The 15921-nt window shown below is 44.5% G+C and overlaps 1 protein-coding gene across 1 annotated transcript in view; it reads right to left on the bottom strand.

Moving 5' to 3' along the window:
• The window catches only part of ITGB7 (integrin subunit beta 7), a 164247-nt gene extending 150003 nt beyond the window's left edge, over positions 1 to 14244 (bottom strand). Inside the window, exon 1 of the mRNA XM_082248388.1 lies at positions 14196 to 14244. The gene's annotated coding sequence lies outside the window, so the exon portion shown is untranslated. The remainder of the gene's footprint in view (positions 1 to 14195) is intronic.
• Positions 14245 to 15921: the final 1677 nt, after the last annotated feature.

Here is a 15921-nt window from a genome sequence, read left to right as displayed (position 1 = left end):
GGCCCTGGCCTCAGCCACTCACCACAGGGTGCCAGCCACCAGCCATCCGACCCACAGCAGAACAACAGGGTTCCAGCAGGCCAGCATCCAGCCACAAGCCAGCCACCTGCCACCGTGACCAGTGACCAAACAGTGTTCCAGCAGGCCAGCAGCCACCCACAACAGGCCAGGGTGAGTAAGTGACACCAAGCCAGCAACCCACATAACAGGGTGACCCCAAGCCAGCCACCCACCACAGTGTTCCAGCAAGCGACCCACCCACCACAGTGTTCCAGCAAGCCAGCTACCCACAACAGGGTGACACCAAGCCAGCCACCACCACAGTGTTCCTGCAAGCCAGCCACCCACCCACCACAGGGTGAAACCAAGCCAGCCACCCACCACAGTGTTCCTGGAAGCCAGTCACCCACCACAGGGTGACACCAAGCCAAGCCAGCCACGCACCACAGTGTTCCTGCAAGCCAGCCACCCACCACAGGGTGACACCAAGCCAGCCAGCCACCCACTACAGTGTTCTTGCAAGCCAGCAACCCGCCACAGGGTGACTCCAAGCCAGCCACCCACCTCAGTGTTCCAGCAAGCCAGCAACCCACCACAGTGTTCCAGCAAGCCAGCTACCCACAACAGGGTGACACCAAGCCAGCCACCACCACAGTGTTCCTGCAAGCCAGCCACCCACCACAGGGTGAAACCCAGCCAGCCACCCACCACAGTGTTCCTGGAAGCCAGCCACCCGCCACAGGGTGACTCCAAGCCAGCCACCCACCACAGTGTTCCAGCAAGCCAGCAACCCACCACAGTGTTCCAGCAAGCCAGCTACCCAAACAGGGTGACACCAAGCCAGCCACCACCACAGTGTTCCTGCAAGCCAGCCACCCACCACAGGGTGAAACCCAGCCAGCCACCCACCACAGTGTTCCTGGAAGCCAGCCACCCACCACAGGGTGACACCAAGCCAAGCCAGCCACCCACCAGAGTGTTCCTGCAAGCCAGCCACCCACCCACCACAGGGTGACACCAAGCCAGCCAGCCACCCACCACAGTGTTCCTGCAAGCCAGCCATCCGCCACAGGGTGACCCCAAGCCAGCCACCCACCACAGTGTTCCTGGAAGCCAGCCACCCACCACAGGGTGACACCAAGCCAAGCCAGCCACCCACCACAGTGTTCCTGCAAGCCAGCCACCCACCACAGGGTGACATCAAGCCAGCCACCACAGTGTTCCTGCAAGCCAGCCACCCGCCACAGGGTGACCCCAAGCCAGCCACCCACCACAGTGTTCCTGCAAGCCAGCCACCCACAACAGGGTGACACCAAGCCAGCCACCCACCACAGTGTTCCAGCAAGCCAGCCACCCCCAACAGGGTGACACCAAGCCAGCCACCCACCACAGTGTTCCAGCAAGCCAGCCACCCACTACAGGGTGACACCGAGCCAGCCACCCACCCACCACAGTGTTCCTGCAAGCCAGCCACCCGCCACAGGGTGACCCCAAGCCAGCCACCCACCACAGCATTCCTGGAAGCCAGCCAACCACCACAGGGTGACACCAAGCCAAGCCAGCCACCCACCACAGTGTTCCTGCAAGCCAGCCACCCACCACAGGGTGACACCAAGCCAGCCACCCGCCACAGGGTGACCCCAAGCCAGACACCCACCACAGTGTTCCTACAAGCCAGCCACCCACAACAGGGTGACACCAAGCCAGCCACCCACCACAGTGTTCCAGCAAGCCAGCCACCCCCAACAGGGTGAAACCAAGCCAGCCACCCACCACAGTGTTCCAGCAAGCCAGCCACCCACTACAGGGTGACACCGAGCCAGCCACCTACCCACCACAGTGTTCCTGCAAGCCAGCCACCCACTACAGAGTGACAGCAAGCAAGCTATCCACACTGCCAGTTGTCAGTCACCAACCCACATCAGGGTGTCAGCAAGCAACCCACACTGCCAGGCGTCAGCCACTAACCCACAACAGGGTGCCAGCAATCAACCCACACTGCCAGGCGTCAGTCAACAACCCACAACAGGGTGCCAGCAAGCAACCCAAACTGCCAGGCATCAGCCACCGACCCACAAGGGTGCCAGCAGCTCAGCAAGCCACCCACACTGCCAGGCATCAGCCACCGACCCACAACAGGGTGACAGCAGCCAGCCACCCACACTGCCAGGCATCAGCCACCAACCCACAACAGGGTGACAGCAAGCAAGCTACCCACACTGCCAGGCGTCAGCCACCAACCCACAACAGGGTGCCAGCAAGCAACCCACACTGCCAGGCGTCAGCCACCAACCCACAACAGGGTGCAAGCAAGCAACACATACTGCCAGGCGTCAGCACCAACCCACAACAGGGTTCCAGCATTCCCAGCAACTTCAGCAAGCCATTTTTAAAATCTTTTTTGTGTCTTTCAAATTGAAATGCAGATGGATGATGAGAGAAAAAGTAAAAGTGTGGTCTGGGACTATTTCTCGACTCAACCTTTTCCAGGAAAAGCAGCACTGTGCAACACACTTACAAACAACATATGCATGGGAGCAGTAACTGCAAAAAACAAAAATATGTCAAATCCTTGGGCCCATCTAAGACTTCATCATATTGAATTATATCATGCAGCACAGAAAAAACAAAATCAATATCAATGTGATTTTGAAATACCTCCTCCACTATCCCAGGCAACAATAACAGATATGTTTCTGGACAGAGTCATCACAGAGATGATTGTCACTGATAACCAGCCATTTACAATTGTGTCTGACTCAGGATTTAAGCGGTTGATGTCCATACTTGAGCCAGGCTATACACTGAAGAGTGAGAAGTATTATCGAACAGAAATGCTGGGAAAGATTCACCAAAAGGTCGTTGATAAAGTAAAGGCTATGCTGCAACCAGAGAATGCTGGAAACTCACTCTCATTCACAAATGACTGCTAGTAAGGACAATCAGAGTCAGGCGAGTCACTAATGATTCTTACATGCCACTTCATTGACAGCAGATGGACAAAAAGGCAATTGGTGTTGGATACAAAAGTGATGCAAGGATCCCACACTGAGTACAGTAGAGAAATGTTTCTAGGCATGCTTGAAGACTGGGGAATCAACAAAGACAGAGTGATGCTTGTGCTACTTCGAGACAGTGGAGCAAACCTGCTAGAAAGAAATGAGGCTTGATGATATGTCATACCTCAGTGTAATGGCACACAACACCCTCCAACTTTCAAATGATGGTCTGTCAACCCAAAGAGCTTTGATTGATATATGTTTTGAGAAGCAAAAACAGATTAAAAATGTTGTGCTTGCAAGTCTTTTGAATCCTCAATACAAGAATAATGCTTTCTCTTCTGATGATGTATTGGCAAAGGCAAAACATTGGTTGACAAGATATTCAACAGGAGGTGCAGGAGGTTTCTGCTGAAATGACAAGTCCAGATCACTATTTAGATAATATGAGAGAGCAGCATGCTGCAAAAACAGAAAAATGTCCACAAAAATGTCAACGAACAGAAGAGAATCTTCTTCATCGTGGCCAAATCGATCAGGACATTTTAAGTGTTTTATTGGGGCCTCATGTGGAGGATTCAATTTCTTCTGAATCTGCAATAATGAGCCTGGATTATAAACTTCATCTCTATTTGAAGGAACCAGAAATTGACAGAAGAAGTGATCCTGTTTAGTGGTGGAAAGAAAATGAGGCACGCTATAAAAGACTTGCTTTCCCATGCTAGAAGATACCTCTCTCTCTCTGCTCCTCTGTCCTCCTCTCCTCCTGCGCATGTTCATGTAGTGGCAGCATTATATGAACAAAACAGAAGCACTTTAACAGGTGGCCATGGACATAATGAAATGTTCTGCTTTCTGCAGTATAATATTGTTCTACTTAACTGGGAATATTGAAAAGAGTAGTGTCCACTCAAATACACTGTGTAGCTGTTGCCTAGCTTTTTTTCTAGCAGTTTTGCACTGACTGCAGTAAATCATTGCAGTGAGTGCACTACTGCAGCAGTAGTCCGCTGACTCCAGTCCAATCCACTGTCTAGCTTTTGTCTCGCATTTTTTCTAGCAGTTTTGCACTAACTGCAGTAGTTGCAGTGAGTGCCCTACTGCAGAGGTAGTCCATTGACTCCAAATCCAATCCACTCTCTAGCTTTTGTCTAGCATTTCTTCTAGCAGTTTTGCACTGACTGCAGTAGTTGCAGTGCGTGCCATACTGCAGAGATAGTCCACTGACTCCAATCCACTGTGTAGCTGTCGCCTGGCTTTTTTCTAGCAGTTTTGCACTGACTGCAGTAGTTGCAGTAAGTGTCCTCCTGCAGAGGTAGTCCACTGACTCCAATCCAATCCACTGTCTAGCTGTTGCCTAGCTTTTTTCTAGCAGTTTAGCACTGACTGCAGTAGTTGCAGTGAGTGCCATACTGCAGAGGTAGTCCACTGACGCCAATCCAATCCACTGTCTAGCTGTTGCCTAGCTTTTATTCTAGCAGTTTTGCACTGACTGCAGTAGTTGCAGTGAGTGTCATACTGCAGAGGTAGTCCACTGACTCCAGTCCAATCCACTGTGTAGGTGTTGTGTTGCCTAGCTTTTTTTCTAGCAGTTTTGCACTGACTGAAGTAGTTGCAGTGATTGTCCTACTGCAGAGGTAGTCCACTGACTCCAATCCACTGTGTAGTTGTTGCCTAGCTTTTTTCTAGCAGTTTTGCACTGGCTGCAGTAGTTGCAGTGAGTGCCATCCTGCAGAGGTAGGCCACTGACTACAGTCCAATCCACTGTGTAGCTGTTGTGTTGCCTAGCTTTTTTTCTATCAGTTTTGCACTGACTGCACTGCAGTAGTGATTTAGAATTATTGCAATGATTGAGTGCACTACTGCAGCAGAATGATGTGAAACTAAATGTCCCTGCAATTGAAGTTTTCCTATCAGTTCTCGTGCAGTTAAGGTGTGAAGAATGAGCCCGTAATGTTAAAATTGTTAATAAATAAAGTTTGATATGCTCAGTAACAGATTTGTGTAAAAATGTGTGTTTATTTAGCAAAATTTTAAATGTTCAAAAATATCTGCCAATATCGGCTGATACCGATATGCGATGGTCAAAATATCGGTATAAGCAACGAAAAAACAATATTGCTCGATCACTAGTAAGGATTAGGTAATCCTGCTGGCTGATTGAAAAAAAAAACGAGTGCTCTATTGCCAGCTTTAGAGTGATTATCACGGGGGAAAATTAGGCAAGCAGTTTACCCATTACACACACAGATATTGTAGCCCCCACATGTTTTAGTGGGAACATGCACTGTTTACAGTCTCTGCTGTTGTACAGCTCAGTATCATTTGCTGCCACACCAAGACAGGAAGGTAACAAAGTTTTCACAATGGTAGCTCTTCACATAGGCAAAAGTTCTTTAAAGCAGAGTTCCACCCAAAAAGTGGAACTTCTGCTTTAAGCACTCCTTACCCCCTTTTGGGGGGAACGGGTCCCTAGTTTTGACAGGTACCCAGCTCCCACTTCTGCTCAGGCTGCCTAGTCGACTTGAGCAGAAGTTCTCCTCTCCACCCACCCCCCCAACCCCCCCCCCCCAAATTTCTGGGACACGTCACTGGTCCGAGAAGATTGCCCAACCGCTGAGGAGGCGCAGCACGACTCACGCATGCGCAGTGCTCACCTGGCTGTAAAGCCGCAAGCTGTCACAGCCGAGTGCCCACACTTGTGCTGCTGCTGCCGGGAAGAGGCGAGAGAGAGGAGCGAGGCTTCATGCGGCCACATCGCTGGATCGTGGGACAGGGGAGTGTGTGTTTATTAAAAGTCAGCAGCTACACTTAGCTGCTGAATTTTAATAAACGTAAAAAATAGTGGAACTCCGCTTTAATTTCTTTTAACGCATATTCAGCACAGACCTGAATATTTAAACCTGACAGTTTTATCACCCACTGGTAAGTTTTCCAGAAAAAATGAGAGTGGCATGGTGTTCAGTATGACTCCCCTATCCACTGCACACAGTGGTTCGCCAGACCTCACTATTGTCACACTGTGCTTTTGCTTCCTTAGTTCTTTACTCAATTAGTAATATACAGTACTTTTACTTTTTAAAATCTGATATATAAGCATTATTTTACATTAAACCCAAGCCTCTTTATCTCGTCCTATAGTGTTCCCAAGGCTTTTTTATCTTATTTGGCCCATTGATGTTGTTTTTCTGTAATTTTAGCCCCACTATCACAGGGCTGAAAAATCTTGCAGCTGTGGGAGCCATGAGGAGGAATTCACAAGTCAGTAGAACTACTGCTGTAGTAGTGTGTGTAGGCGGTTACAGGGGAACAGAGAACTTCCCTGTCATGACCGGGATCCACATCCTCAGAATATTACTGTAAAAGTAGTTCACCAGTTGACCACAGTGAAATTATAAGTACATGGAGAGGGGGCTAACTGCAGCTGTCTGATCTATTTCAGTGCTCTACAACATGCTCCAGGGCAGTCATGAGGATCAGGATGGACAAGAGGAAATAAGAAGTATGGCACAGACAGACCAGAGCCAGGGTAGCAGTCAAGGAACATGAAGTCCCTTCTGATCCCTTTAGGGAAAAAAGCCTTGACTGATGGAGGCATGGCCAGGAGCTTGGAATAAGCAGGAGGTAATATGGGAAAAGAAGATTGGACGGAGTCACGGGTATATGGCTTGGGCCTGAGCTTAGTAAAAGTACCTCTCCCAGGGAATTTTGGGTCTTCTTGAAGAAACGTGGCTGGAAGAGCTGCCCACCCTCCTGTCCCTTTTGTTCAGATAGTCTGTCACAGCTTTAGCAGTGGTTTTTGACCTTGCCAGCAGTTAAAGTTCCTGTAATGGGCTATGCCCTTGATTGTAAATTGGAGGTAAGCTGTCTGTTCAGTACTTATGGTAAGGACAGACCCCCCCCCCCTTTGGAATTTAATTAGTTAATGTCAAAGAGTGCTCACAGTACAACTGTGATTGGCACTGGTCTAAAGGTTTACATGTTCTGGTGTTGGAAATTAAATAAAGTTGTGGCCTTGCCATTTCCAAATTAATGATTGTAAGTGTGTTTTTTTTATACAGGGAGGGGGCAAGGGGGGGTTGTTATTATGTTAATATTATTTCCAGGGCCTATGCGCCTTGCGGTCAAGTAGCAGAGGCAACCAGAGATTATGTTACAAGCTAGCTCCAGCATTGGCTTGTATTACTGTAGATAAATAAAAGTTGTTATGCTGCTACTCCAGGTGACTAACAGTTATTTTCCAATAATTCTGCTGCCCAGCCTCCTCCAGTTCATTGCAGAGTATAAAAAAGCTAATTAGTATGTAAGCCCCTTTGCGCTTTGTGCATTATCAGCATATTTGGCTTACAATGAAAGTGAAATAGTTGGGACACTTACCTGTAGAGAGGGGCGGTAACAACAAAGTGGGGTGGTGCTGGGTAGGTGGATGATAAATCAAAACCACACACAAATAAAATTGTGGCCAAGTCCTGCTGAATCTGACCTGTTACTAAACCCAGGACCCTGCATTCACAATATCTTGTCTCCCACAGCACACAGAACATGGAAATGCAATTATTTTAGTAAATATAAACTTCTAAATACCTTTTCTCATCAGCAGTATATAGCAGTCTTGAGACTTCTATCCGTGTCTGGCCGGACACTGGTTAAAGCTTGTAGGAGGAGTTTACATTCTCCCCCTGACTGTCCTTTGAGGCTGCAGGACCCCTGACCCTCTGTCTGGACAGTGCTGATTGGCTCTGTGCTGATCACATGCATCCTCCAAAAAAAAAAAAAAAACTCTCTAGCATTACAGACCAAACTGAGCATGTGCAGAGTGCCCCCAAGGCTCTGTTTTATCAGCAGAGGTTCCGCAGTGAGTAGAACAAGCCTGCTTTACTGCATACAGACTGATTTTACTGTTGTGGGTTTAGTAACACTTTAATTGATTCTGTGAGCAGCCCCGTCGGCACCCCCTGGCTTCACAAAAGTTGATTTTTCAATTCATTTCTGTGGAAGGAGCCAGGGGAAAAGTTCTCTGCCGAACTTTTGAAGCTGCATCCAGTCAGATCCAGAAACTGTCCAGGTATTCTGACAGCTGTAGGTGCCAGCTGTCAGAATAAAATACCTGGCACTGCAAATTCATCCATCCTTACTTTCCTTTTTTAGACAACACTGATACAGTGACATCAGGATTGCCTCAGAGGAGGTATGGAAGGAATTAGTCACAAGTAGCTGGTTGGGGAGATCCGTTCACTGTATCGAAAATTACCTACTTGTATTAATGCCAAGGCTGCATTACAAGCATAATTATACTAATAGTATGTGTTAGTTTATGAGATAAAGACTATGGGGTTGCTTTACTGCACTGCAAGTGCACTTGGAAATGAAGTCGCTGTAGATCTGAGGGAAAGATCTGAAATCAGCACAAGCTCTGCTGATTTCTATCATCCAATCATGTGTAAGCAAAAATGCTGTTTTTTTATTTTCCTTGCATGTCCCCCTCATATCTACAGCGGCTGCACTGCCAAATGCACTTCCAAGTTCACTTGTTGGGCTCAGTGAATTTGCCTTTAGTAAATAAACCCCAATATGTGATAATTTCAGAAAATGGTCTCTAAAGCAAAAGGAAAACCAAGAAACCATAGCACTTCATTTGTTACATGCTTGACTCTATTTTCTGCAGAAAAAAACAGCTGCAAGTATTGTGGTCGTTGGTCTGTTTTGTGAGTGAGGTGTGGGGGGAGTATGTGACATGCAGCACATTAAAAGGTGTAAGCACAGTTAAGAGAACATACTGATAACATTGCTTAGCGCATCACCTAATAACACGTCACAGGAAGCTCCCGCATGGTTAACAGAAGACAGGCTCAGAAATAGACATGAAGAACTTAACATAAATAGGTCTCCGGGACCAGATGGCTTACACTCGTGGGTCCTTATGGAACTCAGCCAGGTGACAGCCAAACCATTGTTCCTAATTTTTATGGGCAGCTTTACTGACAGGAATTGTACCAGCTGATTGGAGAAAAGCCAATGTGGCACCAATATTTATAAAAAGGGCCGAGATATATCCCTGGGAACTACAGAACGGTTAGCCTAACATCAATAGTCTGCAAGATATTGGAGGGGATGATAAGGGACTATATCCAAGACTTTAGTAATAAAAACGGTATTATTAGTAGTAATCAGCATGGATTTATGATGAATCTTTCTTGCCAGACCAATGTATTAACATTCTATGAAGAAGTGCCATCTAGATAAAGGAAGGCCTGTGGATGTGGTGTATCTGGATTTTGCAAAGGCATTTATAACAGTTCCCCATATGGTATGGACCATAGGGTGAGTACCTGGATTGAAAACTGGCTTCAGAGGCAAGTTTAAAGGGTGGTGATAAATGGCAAGTACTCGCAATGGTCTGGTTTGGAAAGTAGGGTCCCCCAAGGATCTGGGACCAATCCTGTTTAATTTTTCATAAAAGATCTAGAGGATGTAATAAACAGGTCAATTTCAGTTTTTGCGTACGATACTAAGCTAAGCAAGCCAATCATTTCTACACAGGATGTGGAAACCTTACAAGAAGACCTGAACAAAATAATGGGGTGGGCAACTACATGGCAAATGAGGTTTAATGTTGTAAAAAAAAAGGTAATGCAATTGGGTGCCAAAATTACGAATGCAAATTAGTTACTAGGGGGAGAACCTCTGGGGGAATCTAGGATGGAAAAGGACCTGGGGGTCCTAGTAGATGACAAGCTTAGCAACGGCATGCAATGCCAAGCTGCTGCAAGCAAAGCCAACAGAATACTGGCTTGTATTAAAAGGGGATTCACTCCAGAGATGAAACGATAATTCTCCCACTCCACAAGACTCTGGTCCAACCGCATCTCGAGTATGCTGCCTAGTTCTGGGCACCAGTCCTCAGGAAGAGTCCAGAGAAGGGCAACAAAGCTAATAAAGGTAATGGAGGATTTCAGCTATGAGAAAAGTCTACAAACATTGAACTTGTGCTCGCTGAAGAGGAGACGCTTGAGAGGGGATATGATATCAATGTACAAATACCGTGCTGGGGACCCTAGCATTGGGAACAAACTTTTCAGCGAAAGGGAATTTAAAAAGACACGTGGCCATTCACTAAAATTAAAAGAGAAGCAGTTTAACCTTAAACTGCGTAAAGGGCTCTTTACTGTCAGAACGGTAACGATGTGGAATATTCTTTCACAAGCAGTGATATCAGCAGGGAGCATCGAAAGTTTAAAAAAAACTATTAGATGGGCACCTTAATGATCACAACATACAGAGATATACGATGTACTATTGACATAAACACTTATACACACACACACACACACACTCATCATAGGTTGACCTGGGTGGACTTGTATCTTTTTTTCAACCTCACTAGCTAACCCATGAATTAAAGTGATGATAATGTGATAAAAGTGCACCATTAGGTATAACAGAACTACTTGTTTTAAAGTGGTTCTCTACTAATAATGAAAAGTGTACCCTGGCTAGAGACCCCTCAGTAGTGATGGGCTTGAGTGTGTTTGGATCGAGCCCACCAGGAAGCCATCACTGCACACCGCTAATCATAGGCAGTGAGCCATTTGTTGTTGACTACATGATATGTGTCATGAAAGAATAGGAAAACCAACACTCTAATATCTGGCTGTGTTTTAGTATTTTTGGTATTCTCTAGGAGTCTATTGCCTACTCCAGGACTCTACTTGTTGATTCTATCATACATAAAAAAAAAAGTAATGGCGTGGAACTGTTAGAATTCATCAGACTTTAAGGCACACCAATTATGATGCCATCCACTTTGAGTTTTTTTCTAAAAACAAATGCTAGTTCCTATGTAAAATGTGACACGTGTCAAATACTCTGAACAGTTTACTTGTGTACACTGTGCTGTACAACATACTGCTTTACACTGTATGCTGTGCTGTAAATCAAATACTCTTCATCCCTCCTAAGTTTCATGCTCTTAAGGCCCCTTTCACACTATACGTCTGTCGGACGGATTCCGTTTTTCTCAGCGGAGGATCGAGCCGCCGATCCCCCGCTGAGCAGGAGGATGACAGTTGTGTCTCCGCGCTGTGTGCAGAGACACAGCTGTCAGTTCCCCATGCATCTCTATGGGGAAAACCGGATGGGAACGGTCGGACCGTCGTTCCGTTCTCATCTGATCCGATCCGATCGGCTTGACGGATGGAAAATAGGGTTTCCATCCGTCCAGATTTGACAGATCGGATGTCAGCGGACATATCTCCGCTGACATCCAATCCCCCATAGAGATGCATAGGGGGACCATTCAGATCCGCAAAAAAAACTGTGTCTGAACGGTCCGCCTGTGTGAAAGGGGCCTTACTTTCTGCTGTTCCAGATACACATTATTGCCTCTCCACCTGTAACCCACTCTGCTTTCCCCTGTCTGTTCCCAGCAGAACAACCCAATTTGCCTTGGACCCTGTTACCATCAGCATTTTTTTCCATGTCCCATAAATTCAGTCATATAAAACAGTGCCATCTTTTTTTATCTCTTGCACACTGACCAAAGGAAAGAGCCTGAAGCAAACCAGTGTCTCTCATCCTACAATATAACCAATTTGTCCTGCGTACCAACATTTGTTAGTAGTAATAAAAGATGAATGTATATTTCCATTTTGCTGCTGGAAAACTCTAAACCAGTAAGATCCCATCCATAGAACACACAATAGCACTAATATCTGCCCCCCCGCATATACAACTCACTCCCCAATGTCCAATGAGATGGCCCCTCCAGTAAGAGTACTAGCCAGTTTTCACAGCAATGGTGTATGTGCATTATCTCTACATGTACTAACCCTCAGTGACCAGTTTTCAGTATGTATTGGTGAATGATTCAGTAATCAGTCTTCAAAATATGTGCTTTAATTGGCCAGGCTTCGGTGCATATGTATTAACCCCTCCAGTGACCTGGCTTCAGAGAACTGTATGTGCATAAACCCCTCAATGACCAGATCTCCATTGCATGGTAATGAACACCTCAATGACCAGTCTACAGAGTAAATTTGTTAAGTCCTTCGTGCCAGCCTCCAAAAAATATGCATTAAACCATTAGCAAGGAGTTTTCAGAGTACTGGCTATATTATTTTATTTAACCCTTCAGTGACTATTTTCCAAAATAGGTGATTTAACCCATCACTAACCTGTCCCTAGAGTATTGCATTATTGCTTTAGACACCAATCTCCAGATTACATGCAATAATCCCTAAATATTTAGTCATTTGGATATTTGGACAGCAGCATTGTCAGTCTGAAAGGAGGGGAGCGTTAGATGCACTAGCAGATTTAGATACACTAACAAATCAAAGTCAAACTCTACCTCCCACACAAAGACTCCCTGCCTTTTTCTATCAACGTATCAAGGTATTTGATCGGGTCAACTGGCAATTCACAATCTCTGTGCTGCAAAATATCAGCCTAGGTCCCAACTTTCTCTAGTGGAAACAAGCAATCTATATGAGTCCCCCTGCAGTGGCCAAGGTCAGTGGGACACTTTCAGACCTATTTAGTATCATGTATGGGACCTGGCAGGGATGTCCCCTTCTCCCCTCTCCTTTTCATCTCTCTGGAACCCTTCCTTTCCAGAGTGAGAGCCAACCCAAACATCTAAGGATTTCAAATTGGAAAATTAAAGACAAACAATACAAGATCTCCCCGTATGTGGATGACCTTCTATTCTCCCTCACCTCTCCCTTCACCTCCCTCCTTAATCTTATGCGGTGAATTGAAACCTGAAGCCAAAATCCAGCTAACACTTTATAAGCAGTTATAGCAACAGTTTTTTTTCTTCCTTTTAGGATAAATGTTTTACATAAATAAAAAAAAGCTGATTATTGTAAGCACCTCTGTTAGTGGTAAATGGTTTGTCTCAACTCTTTAGATACTAAATCTGCAGAACAGCTTGTTCTTTTGAAAAATAAGATCACCACTTGAAAATAAAAAAAGAAAGACTAAAAAATAAAACAAATGCAGCCACTACATCTAAGAAATGGTAAGTTGCCCTCTAGTTCCTCCTGTATTGAATTGTATTGTAAGTGTATGGTCTTCCCTCACATTGTAAAGCGCTGCGCAAACTGTTGGCGCTATATAAATCCTGTATAATAATAATAATAATAATAAAACAAATATTTGCTTATGGGTTTAATACCACTTTAAGATACTCAGCCTTGTTGTGGAATCCTGGGAAAGTAGATGATCCCAATCTCATGTGAATATGCTACTGCATTGTAAAGGAGATGTGGCTCTAGCATATAAGGAGATCTTGCATTTTTAGGCATAAATAATTCTAAAGAATTATGAGCGGAAATGCAATTTTTACTGAAGACTAGATGTGCATTAAACCATTTCATAATCTCAGTTCAGTAAGTACTGATGTATGTGTCTCCAGGGATGGGAGATACTTGGGATGACACTGACAGCAATATCTACTGAAAAGGAGACCTGGAGCATTTAACAGGAGACCTGGCACACGTGCCCAGGATGAGTGGGTTTAGGAACACCCCTAGCAATGTGTGACCAAAAACACAGCCTATGTCAATTTTAATTGTGCCTTTTGGGTGCCCATAGAAATTAACAAGAATGCAGCAAAATGCGTGTTTGAAACACATTTTAATGCAGTGTATTACAATCAGCAGACGTTACAGTTAAATGTGTGTCAGTGCACAAAAACATACATTATAAAACACATAATAAATACAAAGCTGCATATATTCTAACAATGCCCAAATTCAGCCTAAATTACCTAAACTTGTGTTATAATACTTTCTCAAAATTTGTGAACTGATTATTTTGATTTTCTATATAGGTACAACTGCTATATGAACATACCATTTACAAAAATTATTGTAAATTACTCCTGGAAACTGTATGCAAAGAAAAATTAGCTGAAGAGCAACATTTTGGAAGATTAGAAGAATTTGTGTATTGATGAAAAATATATATTTTCAGTACAAACAAAATTAAAAACATCATAATATATATTAAAAAGTATTTAATTTTCAGGGTGCAAAAAACAATATACTGACAACAATGAAACACTTTACAAAATGTTTATAAAGTTTACACAAACAGCTCAGCTTAATGGAAGAATATGTAGATGCACAGAATTATTCATTGAAATATAGATTTCAAAGTAATTTAGAAAAATATTCAATTTGTTTAACTTACAGTTTCAGGCAGAGTGTCCTCTGTGACAAATGAAGAAGTGAAATCTTCATGTGAGAAGCACTGTCTGTCAGATGTTACGGTTTTGTCTCCACCCAGTGACCATAACCTCAAACCTCCTCCTCGTTCTTCTTCTATCCCTAATAGTAGAAAAGCACAACGAGGCACAAAACGTCTGCAAATATAAAGAAGGAAGAAGGTCTACATGCTTGTAATTTGATGATGACTCTAGACTCTCGGCCAAGTCATGTTGAAAATTTTTAAATAAACAATTAAAAGAAAAAAGGATGTAAAGATGGCTACCAAGAGAGTGGCTGAAAATAATTGGTTCCTCCTACCTGTTCTCTGGGTACCTGAATCTGGACCAAAGCAAAAAAATCAGGCTCTAGTCCAGTGGTTCTTAACCTTGTTGGAGGTACTGAACCCCACCAGTTTCATATGCGCATTCACCGAACCCTTCTTAATTGGAAAAATAAAATATGATTTTTTCAAATTCAAAACATAGGTATATATTTAGGTATATATTTATACATAGGTGCACAAAATTAACAAAACCATTAAAGAACAAAACCATTAAAACATGATTTTCACACAAAAACATAATAATGAATATTTACAAATAAGTGTGACTTCTGCTGTTGTCTTTCAGAGACCAGTTCAGAAATGACCTCCGCCGAACCCGTGAGACTGACTCACCAAACCCCTGGGGTTCGATCGAACCCAGGTTAAGAACCACTGCTCTAGTCACTAGGTGTCACCTTGTACAATCAACCTTATGTAGTGCTACTCCCGCAGGAGCCGCTGGTTGAATTGGGTCCTCTGTTTTTACCTTGACCTCTACAAAGACCTCTGTACCGCTGACACCTCAGGTATACCCTTTAACAAACACAAATTGACAACATTTGGTAAATGCCTCAGGGTCACCCTGACATGAGACTCGACACCTTGACAACAACAAGTACATAGTATATAACAAGTGCTATTAAGATTATGAGTAATCAAAAATAACAGGAAATCACAATGCAGTACACATTTTGTCATATACAGTTTAAAATATCATTTAATGCAGTAGGAGTGCCTCCTTAGATTCTGATAAGGCTGCATAAACTGTAGCTTTCCCCATTGGAAATGAACATAAGGTGACAGTGAATTTGGTATAAATAGAACAATGACTAAGTCGCCTGGAGTCACATATGGTGAAGAGGCTAGGGCCTAGGCTATAATGCAATGACAGTAAAATGACTATAAACTTTTGACTGAACAAAGTAACAGGCACTTTACTGCAGTCCTCAAAGTAAATCTTTGCCACCTTGGAGCTCTTGAAGAAGTTTAGTCAATAAAGAGAATGCTTTCTGTAATAAAGAAACGGTTGTAGAACACTGATTTCCTAAGGGTACTGAGTGGCAAAGTGTCCAGCAAGGAGTTAAAGAGGAGTTCTGGCCTCAAAAACACCTTCGGGGAATCCACTTGCTTTAAATCCCCTAAAAAACAAATGGATAGTGCCGATTTTTTTTTTCTTTACTTACCTTGTTTTTGAAGAAAGTATATTTACCTTCCTTCTACTTCCTCCCTCTGTGGCCGCGGCCTGAACCGTCACTTCCTGTTTGCGTTGACTTCTGGGAGCAGAATGTCATCGCTCCCAGGAGTCAATGCGCCTGCACCGGCCCCGCTCGTCAGTGCCGGTGCAGGCGCCCCATTCCCTGCTAAACAGCCTCTGGGCATGCCCAGA

This window comes from Pelophylax lessonae, assembly GCF_965119305.1.
Source record: "Pelophylax lessonae genome assembly, chromosome: 2".
In the NCBI taxonomy this organism is placed as follows: domain Eukaryota; kingdom Metazoa; phylum Chordata; class Amphibia; order Anura; family Ranidae; genus Pelophylax; species Pelophylax lessonae.
This window is presented reverse-complemented; position numbering and strand designations above follow the sequence as displayed.